Genomic DNA, 21,357 nt, shown 5'->3' with positions numbered 1-21,357 from the left:
AACCATTTCCATAATGCACATTTTCTATAGATTGCCTATAACTGCACCATTATTCCTCATATTTTATAGAGTGACAGTGTGAAAGTCGCCAGTCGTGTTGCCCAATTTGCACAAAGTTTTGGACATTTAGTGGGAAAAGGCTGATATCTTGCATGTCCCCATACCTTGAATTCCTGTTCCCCTAGCCAACACATGTAAACAGGTAAGACAACAAACACACAAATAAAATAAGGCTGAGTTAGAGCGTGTCCGATTTGCATGCGCAAAAAACAGGCGGTATTTCCCATGTCCGGGTGCCATCAGTGTGCTTTGCGTGTGGCATCCGTGTTTCACGTCCGTCATTCTCCTCTGCAAGCACATCCTTTTTTTAAAATTTCTCTGCATTTCTTTAACAACTGATGCGTGAAACACGGACAGCACACAGATGTCTATCGGTGCTTCTCACACACCCATAGACTTAAATGGGCGACATTATCCACAAAAACGCACCAATATAGGACACGCAGTGAGTTTAACGCAAAGGACACTCGCTGTGTGAAAAATCACGCATGTCTGAATAGCCCTATTGACTTGCATGGGTCCATGTGCTATCCGTTATTTAAATGGACAGCACATGGACGAGGAACATGCTCATCTGAATGAGCCCTAAGGTGTTCTATGGTAGCATCGATGGAATAGTATGACATTGTAATGACAAGCTTTCTCAAAAAATGTTGCAAAAACGTTAGTAGCCAGCGTCGGACTAGGGTTCCTTGGGTCCACCAGAGGACATGATTCTGAGGGGCCACCCTCCATCTATAAGGAACATGCACATGTCCACTTCATTTCATCATAGTCCTTGTTGTTATCATTGTACACACCGAACATATCATCAATAAGGTCTAATAGGTTATTTGTGAATCTTCCCATTAGGCCGGATTGTCCACTCCTCATTTAGATGGTGATCCTACCCATTTCTCTTTTTTTGGCATTTTGAGCCTTTAGGACCTGGCACCGTTTTAGCACACATTAGTTAAACGTTTCGATGTGTTGGGCTAGCGACGTGATTATTGCGACGTTTTTTTTCATAGACAATGCAATTTCTTTTTTTATCATTTTTATACACATCCTTTTTGCTATTTTGGAATTTTTCAGCTTATAGTTTGGAAATAATATTAGAAAAATATGCTTTTTTACATTTTCTTTCTGGTAATAATATAGTTTCACCTTAAAATAGACCTTTTATTTGTGATCATCATTGTCTACCGTAAATTTTGATATATTACATGTCTATTTTCGGGTATTTGGGTCATGGCTAGCGTTACTAAAATGATTACGACATTGGGGCTGGTATTTTATGTGTATTTATTATTTAGTTTATTTGCCTTTATTTAACTTTTATTTTTTTATTATTACGGCTTGTTCCTCAAAAGTCAGAAAAGAACTTTGGGTGACTTTATTTTTTTTTTTATTTGCACCGTGTTTTTCCACTGTAACTGGAGCTGCACAACAGCCCCAGTTACAGGGGAAATCAGCCCTCTTAGGGCCGATTCACACGAACATGAATTGCGTCCGTGCAGGCCGCGTGGTTTTCACGCGGCTCGCATGGACCAATAGAAGTATATGGGGCAGTACAGACAGTCCGTGCATTTTGCGCAGCGTTTGTCCGCTGCGTAAAAAGCGCGACATGTTCAATATCTCGGCGTTTTTCGCGCATCACGCACCCATTGAAGTCAATGGGTGCGTGAAAACCACGCATGCCGCACGGAAGCACTTCCGTGCGAAATGGCTGTTTTGCACAACAGCTGTTAAAAGGATGAATGTAAACAGAAAAGCACCACGTGCTTTTCTGTTTACAAACATCCAAATAGCGTGTCATAATGATGGCGGCTGCGCGAAAACTACGCAGCCGCGCATCATATGCTGCTGCCACGCGGAGCTGTCAAGTGGCTTTTGCGCAGGCAAAACGCCGCGTGTTTTGCGTGCGCAAAAACGCCACGTTAGTTTGAATCAGCCCTTATAGTGACTATTGTCACTGTTAGGGCTTGTTTACACGAGCCTGTTATACGTCCGTGAAAATCACGCGCGTCGCACAGACCTATAATAGTCTATGGGGCCGTGCAGACAGGTGCGTGATTTTCACGCAGCGTGAGTCCGCTGCGAAAAACTCACGACCTGTTCTATATTTGTGCGCTGTTCGCGCATCACGCACCCATTGAATTCAATGGGTGCGTGAAAACCACGCATGTCGCACGGAAGCACTTCCGTGTGACGCGTGTGATTCGCGCAACAGCAGTGAAAGGATGAATGAAAACAGAAAAGCACCACATGCTTTTCTGTCTACAAACATCCAAACGGAGTGTCATAATGATGGCGGCTGCGCGAAAATCACGGGGCATACGGGCTGACACACGGAGCTGTTAAGTGCCTTTTGCGCACGCAAAACGCACACGCTCGTGTAAACCCGACCTTAGGGGTGTCCTGGTTCTAGTAAGACCCTCCAGCAGCCTACCACTAACGGAATCCCGGCGATCATGTGACCAGTCTCATAAACACTGGGACCAATAGAGGCATCGGAGCTGCCACTGCCTCTATTCTATACACATCACTCAGTGAGCGCTGTGTACAAGACAACAGAGAAGACTGAATCAGTGAAAACCGCTTCTATGGTATCTTCTCTCCAGGGTGCCCGGCAGTCTCTGACTGTCGGACACTACATTTAGCTGACCGAATGCTCAGGCAGCCAGCTAAAGACTGCGCTGTAGATATACTATGGTGCTGGTTTTAAGGACCTGGTCCGCCCGCCGTATAATTACCGTGGGTGGTCGGAAACCAGTGAAAACTGCTATTAACAACATTTTAGGGCTTTTGGTATGAAGATGATTAATGGTATTGCCCCTTAGTGATAATACAAATAAAAACATAATAATATTAATAATAAAAGAAAACGATTTATCCTTCTCGGTGAAGCCGGAACATAGAAATAATGTGATGCATTTCTTGGCTGTGCTGTAGGAAAATGCTTGGTTGGAACCGTTATGAACTTAATAAAGGCAGCTGCTGAGATGACTATCAAAATTAGAACTTTTCCCATCACAGCGAGCTGCTTGAACCTACGTGGCGTTTACCTGAGTATTATTTTTTACTAAGAACAGATGGAAAATCTTTTTTTTTTTTCAGGCAACACGTAATTAAAATTCTGTCCTGCTGATTTGACGTAAAATTGAGGTCTTGATAAAGAATGTTCACCAACTCGCTAATTATGAATTAACAGGTTGAGTTTCTTGTTAAAAATTGAAGTAGCATCTAGTGAATTCACCGGAACATTGGAGGAAATACGGGAAAATATCAGTGATCTAATAGCCGGGCATGGCGGCACCATCTGCCACGACCCAAATGTGGGCCTAGGAAAAAATCTACAATATCAGGCCCCATGCACATGACCGTAAAAAAAAATCTGTTATTGCGGACCGCAATACCGTCTGCAATTAAAGGACCCGCCCGGTCATAATAGCTGCGGACACCTTTCCGTATTGCTACGAAAGCGTGTCCGTGCCGTAGAACCATGCCGGGAAATATGAAGCATGTCCTACTTTTCGGTTTTTCCGGGCCGTACCCCATATTTTTTATGGGAGCACGGCACGAAAATGCTGCCCACAGCCCGCTGGTGTCGACGGCTGGCCGTGCCCGCAATCATGGGCCGTGATTTCGGGCATGGCCGTGTGCATGAGGCCTAACAATATCTAGAAAAGTTTTCCCTATCTTATTTGATGAACTTTTTTCCTTCTGTATATGATGAGAAGTCATACAGATAGTGCATGCTTCACATCGCCTTTTTCACTTCAGGACGCTGTCACTTTGCATAGGTAATGCATTTTATAATGTAAGTTTGTAAATGTTAAAAAAGTTTTGCCTGACTTACATAGGTGATGTTAAAGGGGTTATTCAACAGATCTTTTTGTATGCTGTTAGTACATTGAACTCAATAATAAAATAGTATGCAGTGAGCTCCTAAGCTCCCTCTAGTGGTGGCTGCAAGCAGCCAGGATGATATCTTTTAAAGGGTAACTAAACTTTCAACAAACTTCTGACATGTCATAGTGAGCATTGATACCCCCACGAATCGCTAAAACTAAGCCGTAGAAGCGCTTTGTTGGGCGCTGAGCCGCTTGGTCTCTGATCGGCTTTTTTTTTCTTTTCTTAATACGAATTGAATAGATTGTTTATGGTCCCGTAGACCGTTACACCGTCGGAAACTAAGCTGCTCAGCGCTTACCCGAGAGCTTCTGCCACTTCATTTTAGCAATGGGTGGGGGTCTCAGTGCTCGGACCCCCACCAATCAAAACTTCTCACGTGTCACTATGACATGTCAGAAGTTTGTTGAAAGTTTAGTTACACTTTAAATCAATGGGGCAGATTTACTATTCAAAATGCGATAGAATTTGGGCTCAAACTGTTTTAGACAATTTATGCGCCTTGCTCTACAAGGGGCGTGGCTTGGCTTAAAAACGCTCTGGCAAAAGGGGGCATGACTTGCAATATTCCGCCATGCGCCAAAATTGCGCCAAAATTTGTGTGCAAAAACTGGCTTAAACAAAGCTAACCAAGAGGTGGTGTAGGGAAGCGAAACGTGTCTAACATGTCCAGCATGATGTGCCAAATGTATCATACAGCGTGTACTACTTTGATCAATTTGGAACCTCCTCTGCCTGCCATGTCTAAATTTACACTGTCTAAAACTTAGGCAGCATTAGTACATTTGCCCTTAGGTCTATGCAGGGGATTTGGAGCTTTGTATCAGAAACACTGATCTCCAACCAATATAAACATATATTAAGAATAAAATTTTTGCTTTCCATTAATAATCACTATATTTCTGAGGGTCAGTTCACACAGAGTTATTTGACCCTGATTTTGAGACGGAAACCATGTTGGAATCAGCGCCAGAGTATTGCCCAGCCCACCCCCCTAATTGCCGAAGTGTTTTTTCCCAGGCAGCTTTTGGGCGCTTGCAAAAAAAAAAAGGGCACTCCCTTTCTTTGAGTCGTTTCAACCTCTGACCTCCCATTCAAATAAATGGGAAGCAGAAAAAAACAGCGGCGCTCGTTTTTAGTATTATTTGCGGTGGTTTTTGCCCACGGTTTTTGCATCTGACTCAATGGCCATGGGCAGAAAATGCCCCGAAAAACATGCAGAAAAAGCGCTTAAACTACACTGAAGAAATTTTGAGGCAGATTTTCTCTGACTGCAAAAAATCTCCATGTGAACTAGGCCTTATACAGGATTTACATAGCCCTTTAGTTTATATTTTAGTTTGGCTTTGTTTGTATAACATTTTCCTGGAAGACTTTTCTATCACCTGCTACATTACTAGTTTCCACTACAATATCTGACAAATAGTCGCACACGGGTGTCTAACAGTACAGTAAACATTTGTCTCATTAAGTGACGTGTTGTAAACCGTACAAAAGTTCACGTGAACTCTGTTAGTAGAAACACTTTTTGTAAAACAATTAAAAAAAACATTCTATGAAAGGCAAAATCTGTACTCTACTCTCTGGCACTTGTTGTAGTGAGGCTTTCCTACACCCGGTATAAAGGTTCAGATTGCTGACCAGGATCCCCCCTGGCACCCACCACCTGGGGTATATTGCTATCCCCCTTAGCCACACCTCTGACTCATGGAAGTCTGACCTCAGAGACGCCCGCTGATCCCAAGAGCGAAGGGACCGTGGTCGTCCCTTTAGATATTTCCCTGACAACTTCACTCCCGTCTACCCACTGTGCAGGGGCAGGCAACACGCTCTATTCATGTGAATGGGGCTGTGTTGTAATTCACTGCTCAGTGGGTGTCAGGAGCGCCACTGTGCAGGGAAAATCAGTAAGTAATGGGATCTCCTAGCAATGGACCATCACTTCTTGTGGTGAGAAAACACCTGTAATTATAGTGCCAGTCATAGTACACCTATAAGGGTATGTTCACACGGCCTATTTACGGACGTAATTCGGGCGTTTTTGCCCCGTATTACGTCCGAAAATAGCGCCTCAATAGCGCTGACAAACATCTGCCCATTGAAAGCAATGGGCAGATGTTTGTCTGTTCACACGAGGCGTAATTTCACTTCTTTGGCCGTAATTGGAGCCGTTATTCATTGACTCCAATGAATAGCAGCGCCAATTACGTCCGTAATGGACGCGGCGTTCAAGCGCCTGCACATGCCGTTACGGCTGAAATTACGGGGATGTTTTCAGGCTGAAACATCCCCGTAATTTCAGCCGTTACGGACGCCCTCGTGTGAACATACCCTAAGAGTAATAGCCACAGTGCCGCACATGAAGTAGCCAGTCACTGGCCTCCAAGGATTGTTAGACACAAACCCTTTCTGAGTGCCAGCCACACTGCCCTCAAGGAAAGTGGCATAACTTGAAGCCCCTAGTCTTTAATATAAAATCTGTATCAGGGCTCCACCTACCACATGCCATTTATAATACAGTATAATATGTAGCAGAGGTGTCTTTTGGCCCCCTCAGGCAGGTGGCCCCCTACACCCCTTATAGCTACACCCCTACTCAAGGATTACTCTCAGTTCCCCCATAAGAGTGCCAAGAATGGTGCAACATTGACAGCTCAATAAGCAGCCACAGTGTCCACGTGATGGTACTGTCCAACAGTGCCGTCATAACAGTACATTCCACAGCGACCTAATGAATGCCTGCCACATACAAGTGACAGCCACAGTGCCACCATGAGTGACAGCCTTGGTACTTATATAAGAGTGCAAGCTACCTGGTCCCTGTAAGTGCCAGGCAAACTGGTACCAATTATAAGGCGATGTCTACCCATCCTGGTATTGACTTATCATATTTATGCTCTTGCACTTCTCCCTTTTCACTGACAAGCAGGTAGTTATGATTGGCAATAGCTCCTGACTGCTACTTTTCACCAAGTTAATGGGCATTGTGATGTGCCCTCTTAAGAATGTGAGTCAGCTGTGCCCTCGGTGGCTCTCCTGCCCGCCCGCTGGTCTGGCCCTAGGGCAGACACTGTTTTGGTAGGGTAGAATCTGTTTTGTTCTATAATTGTACATGGATATTCCCTGATTTCGAACCACATTAGGGAGAACCACAATCAAGCTTTAAAGGCTGTGTATATCTTTGAGGGGCATTCTTTTTTATATAATCAGGTCTGTCAGTGTGTTTGGTGTAACTTTTAAATTAGTTTTTATTAAAAAATTTGTTTTACTTTTTTAGATACAGCTGCTCTGTATTCTCTATACAGAGCAGCTATATCTTTCGTTTTGACCTGAATACTTAGATGTGATAGATTACAGGTGGATCCTGTGTGGACCTACTCTGACTGAACCCGTCAGTCCAGCGGACCAGACGGGAACATGATTCAGCGCTAGATACAGCTGCTCTGTATACAGAATACAAAGTAGCTGTAATTAAAAAAGTAAAACTAATTTTTAATAAAGACTAATTAAAAAGTTACACCAAACACACTCACTGGCTTATTTATTTTTTTAAAAATGCCCCTCAAAGGTTTATGCAGCCTTTAACTTACACACTACAGAAACTTGTGGTGGAAGAATCCAGGAATCACCCTGATACAGTAAGGTCATCTCAAAGCCAGAAGCAGTAGAGCATTCATCATAGTAACGTTGGACTGGAATGCCCAGGAGGATGATTGGTTTTCAATGTTTAGGAGGGGCGTGGTAAAGGTGATAAAAGCAAGGGGTCTTGGGCAGAACGCCCTCTTACCTTCAGCATGAGGTACAACCGCCCTCCCTCCCCTTTTTATTTTTACTGGGAATGATGTGTTTTTCTGCTCAAGTTGTCCATGTTCTGGCGGTTTTTCTTGGTTTCTTTTGCAGATGTCACAGCTGGCGGTTATTTACGGCTATGAAGGGGGAGTTTTGAACCATACATGCCTGCTGGATGAGGCTGGATTCACCCGAGCATGTTCGGTCTGTAAAGGACGGAACGTATTTCGGCCGCAAGTCCCGGACCGAACACACTGCAGGGATCCGGGCTCCTAGCGCTAGGAGCCCGGCTCCCTGCAGTGTGTTCGGTCCGGGACTTGCGGCCGAAATACGTTCCGTCCTTTATGGACCGAACATGCTTGTGTGAATGCAGCCTCACAGCGCCCGTTGGCAGCACAGGAATAAGAGGAGAAAAAGGAATATTAAAGCCTTCATGAGTGTTACTATATATGTAAATAATAAAGCTGTGGCCACTTCCACTTTTCCATAAAAGGTGTCTGAGTTTTCTTTGTAATCATAAATAATGGTTTTGAGATCCTGGGCAAACTTAAAGTGCAGCTAAACGTTCGACAAACTTCCGACATGTCATAGTGACATGTCAGAAGTTTGGATTGGTGGGGTCTGAGCACTGAGACCCCCACCAATCGCTAGAATGAAGCAGCTGAAGCACCCGTGTGAGCGTTCAGTTGCTTCGTTTCTGTTCGGCTTTTTCCGGAAAGCCGATTGACCTGCCTAGGTAGAGTCGTGTGTTTAACCTTAAACCATACTATCCCCCACCCCCATTTAGTAACGACACATGACACCGAGGTTGGATGTGAAATGGCCACAGCAGCCGTTTATTAATTTCACAGTTTTATAAAAACAATTTAAATCCGAAACATTCGGATAACTAATTAGGAATCCACCAGAGAATTCCTCCTAATAATTCACATGACCCAACATGGGTCAGAATCATAAATAACAATTAAACGTTAACATTAACCCGAGCAGAGGAAGTCCTTGAAGCCCCTTCAGATGTTCCTTTCAAGAACACACCGAATTAGCCATCTGCAAACCACTAATTACCTCCAGCCGTAAACCAGCTCGGAAGCACCGTTCACCTCTGCAGATGGCTCCAACCACTAGAAGTCCACTTCAAGGGGATAACACCCGTTGAAGCCCTCAAGTGATATACCGACCACTAGAAGTCCACTTCAAAGGGATAACACCCGATGAAGCCTTCAAGTGACATACCTTCTACCAGAAGACCACTTCAAAGGGATAACACCCGATGAAGTCTTCAACCATGTACCTTTTTTGGGGGACGCATACCCCCGATGCGACCCCCCCACCATTTTGTACTGACTGGCCTCAAGGACTCCCCCCGCCAGCTGCCATGACAACAGAACCTACTCCGGAAAAAAGAAAAACATGTTAAATAAACACACAAAATAAAACACAACGCTCATATACGGACGTACAGAAGACCTAAGGAGTAACAAAACAAGGGTGGGAGGGTGGGAGCTTTGCTTCTTGTGTATTACTCCTCCCGCTGCTTCCGGCTCAATGCCGAGAAACAGCGGGAAGCGCAGTAACGGCCCCCCCCGTCCCCCCTAGCTCCTCCCCGTCCCTCCTTCAGCTCCTTCACCTTTCCCTCACCTCTTAACATTAACCCTTTCCCTACCAGGACGGTCATGTCGGCTTCCCTCAAGCCTGCAGCTGCGTCCAGCCTCTTCTTGACCTGCCTAGGTAGAGTCGTGTGTTTAACCTTAAACCATACTATCCCCCACCCCCATTTAGTAACGACACATGACACCGAGGTTGGATGTGAAATGGCCACAGCAGCCGTTTATTAATTTCACAGTTTTATAAAAACAATTTAAATCCGAAACATTCGGATAACTAATTAGGAATCCAGCAGAGAATTCCTCCTAATAATTCACATGACCCAACATGGGTCAGAATCATAAATAACAATTAAACGTTAACATTAACCCGAGCAGAGGAAGTCCTTGAAGCCCCTTCAGATGTTCCTTTCAAGAACACACCGAATTAGCCATCTGCAAACCACTAATTACCTCCAGCCGTAAACCAGCTCGGAAGCACCGTTCACCTCTGCAGATGGCTCCAACCACTAGAAGTCCACTTCAAGGGGATAACACCCGTTGAAGCCCTCAAGTGATATACCGACCACTAGAAGTCCACTTCAAAGGGATAACACCCGATGAAGCCTTCAAGTGACATACCTTCTACCAGAAGACCACTTCAAAGGGATAACACCCGATGAAGTCTTCAACCATGTACCTTTTTTGGGGGACGCATACCCCCGATGCGACCCCCCCACCATTTTGTACTGACTGGCCTCAAGGACTCCCCCCGCCACCGCGAAACAGGCCTTGACCACCTTAAGCCTGTGAGTTCCTCCACACCACCACCGCCCTTTCTATGCCTTCTGCTATAGCCAAGCTCCAAATATCAATGCCAACCTCGGTCAGATGAACCCCGTCACTCCTCCAGAAATTCCCCAATCCTGACTCCAAATCCCTATGCCTCACGCAAATGCCCCCGTTCTTTGCCACAAAACGGGACACCGCCCGGTTAACTTTTATCCGAGCCTTATTGACTCTCTCCACCGATCTAGCTAACCGCCAATGCTTCCTTGGGACTATGTCCGACCACACTACCACCAACTTGGGATAAGATACCCACAAACACAACAAATCATGTTTGATATCCCGCACCAACTCACGAAAAGGGCGGACTCCTAAGTCATTCCCACCCACGTGCAACACTAAAACCTCCGGAACCCTATCAAGCCGCACATATGTCTGGAATTCCGCCAACACCCTGTTCCACGACATACCTCTAAACCCCAGCCAATGCACAACCGCATCCTGTCGCGGAATGCGCAACTGGCGACCATCCGGGCGGACGTCCGCCCTCAAAGCCCCCCAGTGCACGTACGAATGACCCATCAACCACACCAGACAAGGAGGCGAATCTGAAACGGAAAACACAGTTAGGCACCACCATATAACATTTGCAAGCATAAACAACAAAATTACAACATATGGGGGCGGACATAGGACTTAAACCTTTTTGACTCCCAACGACCAATACGCCTCACCCCCTCATCATCCAACCCCCAGCGCCCTGCTTCCGTTGCTGCGCCAATCCGGAAGGAATGAGATGAATATGAGCCTGCCGCAACCCCAACCGCCGTCAAACATTTTTTAAAAACAGCTCCAAACTGAAACCTGGACAAGAACGACCCGTCCACATGACGTAACAAAGGCAAATCTGGAGACCCCCTGTTTTTTGTAAAACCCCGCATGCACTCTACTGGGCACATGACCGACCCCGGGAGAGCGAACAAAACTATCAGTTTTCCCTTCCCTAATTGGTCAGTTTTTGATCTACGCAACCATACCTCCAACCGATCTGCAAAAAGGCTCACCTCCCCAGATCTCAGCCCCCCTGCCTGTTTAGTACTTGGCGACACCAACTCACCTATTCTAAATGCTCCGAAGAACGCCAACGAGAAAGCCAACCGAAACAAATCCCTTTCATCTGAAGAACGACATACCGATGCCAATGAACCGCCCAACAAGCCCAGCAAAGCAAACGACACCGGCCTTCTACTATCCGCCTCCACCCTACCTCTGCGCAACCCCTTCAAAGCCTGCGATACCAGAAATTCCTTCGATACATCCCGCAAGCCCCGCAACTTAAGCCCAAACGCCACCGCGGATATAAACCGGTTCACCTTCGCTACTGAAAACCCCCCCTCCCAGGCATCCCCTAACCAATACAAAAGTGCCACCAACCTGTCTCTATCCGTATTAACATCACCCAACTCTCTTACCCACTCCTCCCACTGCCTCCAACAAGCAGCATAAGCCCTCCACGTCGTGCGCGCCAAAGACCTTTGTAACAGCTGCTCTACGGGACCGATACCAGATCCCATAGATGATCCGGACACGCCAAACCGAGACGTTCCGCTCCCGGGGCCAATTGCCGAAACCGGTCCCACTGCGAGCGAGAAAGAGCATCAGCAACACAATTCCGTACACCCGGGACATGCACCGCCACCACCCACGCGTTCAGCGACAAACACACCAACACTAAATGTCGCAACAATTGAACTACCGGAGGAGAGGACGCCGTGATGTTATTAATGGCAAGCACCACCCCCATGTTGTCGCAGTAAAAACGGACCTTCTTATCCCTGAGCCTGTCCCCCCAAATGGTAGCCGCCACCACGATGGGAAACAGCTCGAGCAGGGCCAGATTCCGCGTCAATCCACTGGACACCCAGCTAGCCGGCCATTGACCTGCGCACCACGGACCTCCCCCGTAAGCTCCAAAGCCACCCGCCCCAGCCGCATCCGTGAAAATATTCAGATCACTCGTATCCTGCGCTGGGGCCATCCATAGCGAGCGACCATTGTACTGGCCCAAGAAGTCATCCCAAACCTGAAGATCAGCTCGGTGCTCCTCCTTGAGCCTCACAAAATGATGCGGCGCCCGCACTCCCGCCGTTGCCGCCGCCAACCTTCTACCAAACACCCTCCCCATCGGCATAATCCGGCAGGCAAAATTCAACTTCCCCAGCAGCGACTGAAGCTCCCTCAGCGACATTTTCTTCCTTCTACAAGCCCGTCGCACCTCCAGCCTCAAAGCACCCAGCTTATCCGCCGGGAGCCGACACTCCATTGCCACCGAGTCAATTTCGATTCCCAAGAAACAAATCGTCGCTACCGGGCCCTCCGTTTTTTCCGGCGCCAAAGGGATCCCAAAATCCCTCGCCACCTTCTGCAGGGCATGAAGCAAGTTACCGCAAACCGGCGAACCCCCCGGGCCAACGCACAAAAAATCATCTAAGTAATGGATCAACGAATCGACCCCGGATACTCCCCTCGTTACCCACTCCACGAAGCTACTAAACGCCTCGAAGTATGCACAAGAAAGAGAACACCCCATCGGAAGGCACCGATCCACGTAAAAGGCCCCATTCCAAAAACAACCCAACAGCCGTTGGCTTTCTGGATGCACCGGCAACAACCTGAACGCCGCCTCGATGTCGGTTTTTGCTAGCCACGCCCCCGGACCCGCAGCCCGCACTAACCCCACCGCCTTATCGAATGAGGTATAAACTACGGAACACAACTCGTGATCAATCCCGTCATTTACCGACGAACCTTTGGGATACGATAAATGTTGAATCAAACGAAACTTTCCGGGCTCGCGTTTAGGGACAATACCCAAAGGGGACACAACTAAATCTTTCACCGGCGACTCCACAAATGGCCCCGACATGCGCCCCAACGAAACTTCTTTTAACAACTTTTCCGACACGACTTCCGCATGCAAGTAAGCCGATTTTAAATTTCTCCGCGTAACCGGAACCTCATAAGGAGGCGGAGGAATAACAAAACCAACACTAAACCCTTCATAAAGCAACTTAGCTGCCGCCCTATCCGGATACTCATTTAGATAAGGGGCCATCCTTTCCACCCTCACCGGCGACACCCCCTTGACCAGCCCCGTGCTGGTTCCCGGACCTCTTTTTCCGCAGACATTTTGCCGCCCCGTGTGATGCCCCATTACACTCGGAGCACACGTGCTTGAACTTGCACGTGGCCCCGAACTTGCACTGGCCTTCATTGAATTGCCAGCAAAACCCCGCCTTTCCCCCGCCGCTTGGTCCACTCTGACTAGTCTGGCCTCCCTGGCCACCGCTCCCGGGAAAGGGCTGCCTAACCGGAGCCGTAACCCGTAACCAGAGAGCAATATCCTTCTGGTCCCACCGAATCGCCGGCCGAACCGCCTTCCGCTGACGGAATTGCTCATCATATCGCAGCCACGCCTGACCCCCATACGCCCTATGAGCCTCCCCAATAGCATCAAAATAACAAAATAACGCCGAACAATTTTCCGGCGCCTTTTCCCCTATCACACTAGCCAATATGGCGAACGCCTGCGACCAATTAACGAACGTCTGCGGGATAAGCCTATACCGCCGCCGTTCCTCCTCGTCCTTTTTACTCTCATCCCGCTTGCTCTTATCCAAATTGAATTTAGCCAGCGGCAAGAGAGAAAAAATTTCAACATATTCATCTTTCCAGATCCGATCACGCACCTCCTGCTTTAAATGCGCCCCCAACGGACCCTCAAAACAAACATACACCTCCCCCCGAGCACGATCGTCCATGCGCACTCGATCGCCGTCCTTCTGTGCCTCAGTCTGCACCGACACCGCGACCGCCTCTCTAACCGCCACCACAGGACGCGCCTGCAACGATCCCACTTCCCTGGGGCCTTCCCAAACTACCGCAGGGGACACTTCCGTTACTACCGGCGCCGCGGCCCTATCCAGGCGCCCCACCAGCTCCCGTAAGCAACCCACTAAATCTGCCAAACCCGCTCCGTCGCGTCCGCCCGCGCCACTACCGGCCCCCGATGCTATGCTAGCAGCCCCCCCGCCGACACCCGACATAAAAATCGCTGGATAAGACAATAATGGAGTTATACACTCACCGGGCTGCACAGGCGCTGTGTTCCCGTCAGCCGGACCATCCTGACCTCGACGATAGACGTCCAGTTCACCTTCCTCCAGTTCTTCTCTCGCCGACGACTGTCCCTCCCAACGACCTCTTCGGAAAGGGGATGAGGACGCGCTGACCGATGGGCCGGCAACCTGCCGCCCGACCGCCGGGACCCAGACTTCCGACCGGGCCTGTTGCCTCGACGTCGCTGCAGATCTAGTCGTCCGTCTAGACGATCCTGACGAAGCCTGCCCCCTGGCCGGAACATCACCATGCGGGGCGGCCGTACCTTGCTCTCGACATCTTCCATCTGATGGGGGAGGGGTGACAGGGAGCCCGGCCTGCGACTCCCTGCTTACCGCCGGACCCCGTCGCGGCCTGGGATTCCTGCCAGGACGCAGGGCCTGGGAAGGGGCGGTCCTCCCAGCTGCCTGGCCTGCAGCGTCCGGGATCGGGCTCCCTCTGCGACGCCGTGTCCGCGGGACTACCTCCGGACTCAGGCGCTCTGGAGGTCGGGACCGCCGAGAGGGACGGGTCGACACAGCCTGCATCGCCGTCACCCCTGCTACCGCTCTCTGCCTGCCCAGCGCAGGAGCGGTTGTTGCCGACTCCCCCCCCCGCCGCCATAGCCATGCTCGTAGGGGGGCCGGGGGAGGGGAGCCTGTCCCTTACAACAGACCCCGAACGCCGTGCCCGACGTGGCGAAACGGCGTCCGGGATCCGCGTTAATGCAGCCACGGTCTCCTCCAGCCATCCGGGACCGTGGTGCACAGCAGCGGCACGCAGCCGCTCTAAAATCAGGGCCTCTGCCATACTAAAAAGCCGGGCAACGGGGAGCTTTGCTTCTTGTGTATTACTCCTCCCGCTGCTTCCGGCTCAATGCCGAGAAACAGCGGGAAGCGCAGTAACGGCCCCCCCCGTCCCCCCTAGCTCCTCCCCGTCCCTCCTTCAGCTCCTTCACCTTTCCCTCACCTCTTAACATTAACCCTTTCCCTACCAGGACGGTCATGTCGGCTTCCCTCAAGCCTGCAGCTGCGTCCAGCCTCTTCTGTATCGGAATACGGGCTCATAGACTTTGTATTGAGTCCGTACACCGATACATTTATTTCCGGAAAAAGCCAAACAGACATTAAGCAGCTGAGCGCTCACACGAGCACTTCTGCTGCTTCGTTCTAGAGATTGGTGGGGGTCTTAGTGCTCGGACCCCCACCAATCCAAACTTCTGACATGTCACTTTGACATGTCAGAAGTTTGTCGAACGTTTAGCTACACTTTAAGGTCGGTGAATATCTTTGCAGTCCAGATTATTCTTTACTTCTTTGCTTTCGATAGTCGAAAGATAGATAGATAGATAGATGATAGATAGATAGATAGATAGATAGATAGATAGATAGATAGATAGATAGATAGATAGATAGATAGATAGATAGATAGATAGATAGATAGATAGATAGATAGATAGATAGATAGATAGATAGATAGATAGATAGATATGAGATAGATAGATAGATAGATAGATAGATAGATAGATAGATAGATAGATAGATAGATAGATAGATAGATAGATAGATAGATAGATAGATAGATAGATAGATAGATAGATAGATAGATAGATAGATAATAGAGAGATGTAATTTATCCTTCTCAGAACTTATCATTCACAATATTGTATTCAGTAGAGGAACGGAGCACATGCACAAACAAGTGACTAATTTTGGAGGTTGATTAGTCCGGGTTCCTAGTCTCTCTTCAAATGTTTAATAATTTACATTCTCTCTCTAGTGGTGTTGTCATGCCATTCAGTTGCCATGACAGATAATGAAATATAATGTACAGCCAAAAACAAATGCCCAGAGACCGAAGCTCAAGCTGATACTGTTGTTAATATTAGTGAGCCAGAGAGATCTAGGTAAATGTATCCAATTACGCTTGACAGACAGCAGACAAGAAAGTAACTGGATGTGCGCTAAGAGACATTCTGGTATACTTAGCCCCATACACCTGACATGATTAATTCACCTTGACAGGAGGCACTAATGAGGAAAGCCAGGTTTGAAATTTTAAGTGGGAATATAAGAGTTTCAACTTGAAAGTTCCACCTCATCTGTCATATAAAGAGATTATCCAACCAAATTACTTTTTATTGCAGGCATTTGGATAATCGTCATACATTTAGTGCCATTTCCCATAAATTGCTACTGGTTTACCGAAAATAGTGGCTTGTAGACAAGTAACATTGTGACTGTTCCTTGTAACAATGTAGACTAAGTGACACAAAAAAAAAAAAGAGAAAAGTTAAATTAAGTGTCATATCGTAAGAAGAATACTTCTTATTCAGCAATATACGTAGGAACCAGGAGGCCCTACAACAGAACTTCGAGTAGGACCCCACTCTCCCATGACCCCCAGGATATGAGAAGCTTCTGGATATTTTGGCACCTCCTCCGTATCTTTTCCTTCTTTTCTTGGTCTCCAAAGATCCTCTGATAACACTCAATCTTTCCTTCTACACCCCTCAGGTATGAGCTGGATCCTTTGGCAGCTAAGCCCCATGCCTGCTAAAAGCTAAAATGTCTGTCTACATGCAGCCATCACTAGTAGGTTTAGAGCCGTTCCCGTGGCCGGACCATTGTACAGAACAAACACTGTTACACTTTGTGTCTCCTTTACTTCCTCATAGATTGTAAGCTCTTGCGAGCAGGGTCCTCACTCCCCAGATTTGAATTGTAAATGAACTTTGTCACTATGTAATGTCTGATATTGTTTGTTTCATGTCCCCTCTAAATTGTAAAGTGCTGCGTAATATGTTGGCGCTATATAAATAAAGATTATTATTATTATTATTATTATTATTATTATTATTATTATTATTATCCTTAAAGGGGTTTTCCCACAAAACACATGTATCCCAAATTCACAGGATAGGGGATACATGTGTGATCGCTGGGTGTCCGACCACTGGGAATCCGAGCGATGAGCAGAACAGGGGACGGAAAGTCCCCTGAAGTGGTGCATGAGAATGGAACGCTGGTGCATGCTCGGCCTTCGCTTCATTCATTTCTATGGGACTTCAGGGACCGCTGTCTCCGGCAGCTTCATAGAAATTAATGGAGTGCTGGTTGAGAATGCGCACCAGTGCTCTATTCTCATGGAGCACTTTGGGGGACTTTCAGTTCCCCGTTCTCCTCATCGCTGGGGGTCCCAGCAGTCGGACCCCCAGAGACCACACATGTATCCCCTATCCACAAGACATCCATGTGTTTTGTAGGAAAACCTCTTTAACCCTCGCAAGGAGGTATGGACTTTACCAGTCGGATTTCCAGTTTGTAGTCCCTAGAATAGTCACCAATTGGATGTGCTATTGTGGAGTCAGGAAGCAGCAATCCATAGGATGAGACAGAATCATAGTAAGGATTCAGATTTGGAGTCGACACCAGGAGCACAACAAGAGGAACGAAACGACAAACCCAAAGGGTGAGACAAAAACGTAATCCAGGAACAAGGTCAATGTCAGGATCAGCATCAGGAACACAATCAAATAGCACTAGGAACAAACAAAGTATGTACCCTGATCTACAGGCGAGGAGTGAAGGCTGGAGTCCCCTTAAAATAGGCTGCCAGGACCAACATCATCTCGGAGTGACGATTGACCGGGGATCCCGACCCTGTCAGACGAGAAAAGGAGGAGCTATGGGGATCAGCAGCCAAGGGGACCTTATCTATCTATCTATCTATCTATCTATCTAAATACCGCATATATGTCTAAACCTCTCAATCCTGTAGATACTATTGATATGTATATTATACACCCTCTAGAGATATAATGACATACAACATGTACTGATATATATTTTTTTGAGTATTATAATATGATATCCGTAAAAATAAAAAATGCAAAAATTCCATGAAAAATATTTTTAATAATATTCAATAATATCTCTAGAGGGTGTATAATATACATATCAATAGTATCTAGAGGATTGAGAGGTTTAGACATATATGCGGTATTTACTGTGATTCCACAATATATATGTATATAGGAGTTAGGGGGAACAATACGGCAAGGGGACATATTACATGTCCGCATTGCATTTGTTTACCTACTATTGAGGTGGGGATGGGCATTTATAGAATGGCCACCGGCCACCTTTTGAACTCCGTTTTTTACAACAGTACTTAAAACTCTGATGTGAACAGGGCTGTACCGCTGCGTTCATGTCTCTCTCCTTTTTGGATGCCCTATTGGGACATTCATTTGAATGTATTCACACTCTCTATGGATTAAGCTTTATCTTAGGCCTCATGCACACGACCGTATTTTTTCACACCCGTAAATACTGGCGTAAATACGGGTCCGGTGTCACACGTATTCCACCCGTTTTGCACCAGTATTTACGAACCCGTGCTCGTAAATATGGGTCCGGTGTCACACGTATTCCACCCGTATTTACGAGCACGTTTTTGGCAGCAAAATAGCACTGCACTAATCGGCAGCCCCTTCTCTCTATCAGTGCAGGATAGAGAGAAGGGACAGCCTTTTCTGTAATAAAAGTTAAAGAAATTCATACTTACACGGCCGTTGTCTTGGTGACGCGTCCCTCTCTTCACATCCAGCCCGACATCCCTGGATGACGCGGCAGTCCATGTGACCGCTGCAGCCTGTGATTGACCTGTGATTGGCTGCAGCGGTCACATGGCCTGAAACGTCATCCAGGACGTCGGCCCGGATGTCGAGAGGGACGCGTCACCAAGGCAACGGGCGGGAGACCGGACTGGAGGAAGCAGGAAGTTGTCGGTAAGTATGAACGTATTTTATTTTTATTTTTTACAGGATAGGGGATACATGTCTTGTTTATGGCAGAGCGGGGAGATACCTCCCCGCTCTGCCATAGTTTTCATTGTAGTCCCGGCGGTAGTTACGCCACTGGGCTGTGGCCTGCAGACCGGGTAGTCCCCTGACCTCGCCTCACCTCGCAACGCTCCCGTAATCACGGGTGAACACACGCAGCCACCCATGATTACGGGAGCCCCATAGACTTCTATGGGATGCCCGTGCCGTTATTACGGCATGAAATAGGGCATGTTCTATCTTTTTTAACGGCACGGGTACCTTCCCGTGAGCAAACGGGAAGGTACCCGTGGCTAACAGAAGCCTATGAGCCCGTTATTGCGGGTCGTAATAACGACCCGCAATAACGGGTGTTTTTACGGTCGTGTGCATGAGGCCTTAGATTGGGAGCTATACAGTCCCCATTATGGTATGATTCGGCTATTTGAGATATATATATACATACCTTTTTGATATATCCCTTAATAAATGTAACTTTTCCCTATTCAAAGATGGCCGCATCGCGTCTGCGCTGTATTGCGCATGCGCGAATGCATACCGGATATCCGTAGTATCTAGAACATGGCAATATTCATACGCATGCGCAGTAGCGTTTTTTCGCTTACCGCTATGGCGGCGCCGTGATACCACGTCCTAAGAGGTGATTTTCAATTTTAATTTGTTTTTAAGTTACACACATGATTCACACACATGTGAACACTACTCTTAATTGGAGACTTTAACTGTATTCTGAGCTATATGCCCATTAACTGTTGTTTATCCATCTTATTTTGACACTATATGTTTAACTTTGATGTGTCACTTCTTACTATGTATTTATTATGCTATTTTTGTGATGCTGTTATATACTTTTTCCCTGATTATATTTGATTCACTTACTTGATTGTCACTATGTTATATACTTGGAATGTATCACATGTTATTTGCTTGAGAAAGGCTCTAGAGGACAGAGCTGAAACGTTGCACAGGGGGCAATAAAAGTACCCTATTTTCACATTTATTGCAGAGTGCTGCCTATTTTTTTAATATTATCTATCTATCTATCTATCTATCCATCTATCTGTTATCTATCGTACATTGTATCAAAGTTTTTTTTACAGAAGACATTGAGTTATTAATATAATGTGAACTACAATATTTACATGGATATACAATAGAGTTTTCTATTTTATCATCGACATATGTGAATCATGGCCACATTTACAGCATGGAGTCTCTCTATAGGTTGCGGCTGCACTTTTATACACTATTCATTCTAAATGCTGGAACTTCTTTGTTTCCTTTTATATGACTATGTATCAATATGTATTGTTGTAGGACTTTGTAGACTCCGTTCTCTATACGTTAGCTCTGCATGTTGGTACTTTGTGAATAAGGCATATTGACAATTATTCTTCCCGGGAGTAAGTCTGCTGTCAAAATAAATTCATAAATTCTGCTGCCTCACACTTTTTGAATGCTCTACAGTAGTGGTCCCTCTGTGCACATATCAGATGGTATTGTTACTATTATATTGTGGCTGAGAGTCACTTTGTAAATCAAGCAACAAGCAGCAATAATAGCAGTGACCTGAAAGGCTGCACACTATAGAACTCAGAATACGCCAGCGACTAATGTCAATTTTCACAACACTAATGGAGAATGCTGTAAATTGAACTCCTTGTCACATCTTTGGTGATATGCACATTCAATCGCAGGGTCAGTCTAAATATTGTCATATCAGGTAATCTGTAGAATATCAACTGGATCTTATATTCTATACTTATTATCAGAAACTGATGTTATAAAAATCAGAAAGTATTAAAGACTATGTACGCCTCTGAAATCATCTTTTTTCTTTTTTTTTAAAAAATTAAAAATGTCTATCTGTGCGATTGGTGCAACTTTCACAATACTTTTTATTAGAAATTCTTTAAATTTTTAAAGAGTTACAGCTGCTTTGTATCCTGTATACAGAGCAGCTGTATCGTGCGCTAAGACCTGAATCAGCGGGACTGACGGGTTCAGTGCCGGCGGGTTCTGCGTGTCTCTGACATGCAGGATTGAGCTGTTATCCATCACATATAAGTTCATAATTTAGAGACACGCAGAACCCTGTGGCACTGAAGCCGTCAGTGCCACTGACCTGACGGATACAGGTTTCAGCACTAGATACAGCTGCTCTGTATACAGGATACAAAGCAGCTATATCTCAAAAAGCCCCCAATTTTTTTTTTCAAAAAGTCTTTAGAAAGTTGC

This window comes from Rhinoderma darwinii, chromosome 6 (assembly GCF_050947455.1).
Source record: "Rhinoderma darwinii isolate aRhiDar2 chromosome 6, aRhiDar2.hap1, whole genome shotgun sequence".
NCBI classification, from domain to species: domain Eukaryota; kingdom Metazoa; phylum Chordata; class Amphibia; order Anura; family Rhinodermatidae; genus Rhinoderma; species Rhinoderma darwinii.
Note: the sequence above shows the minus strand (reverse complement) of the source record.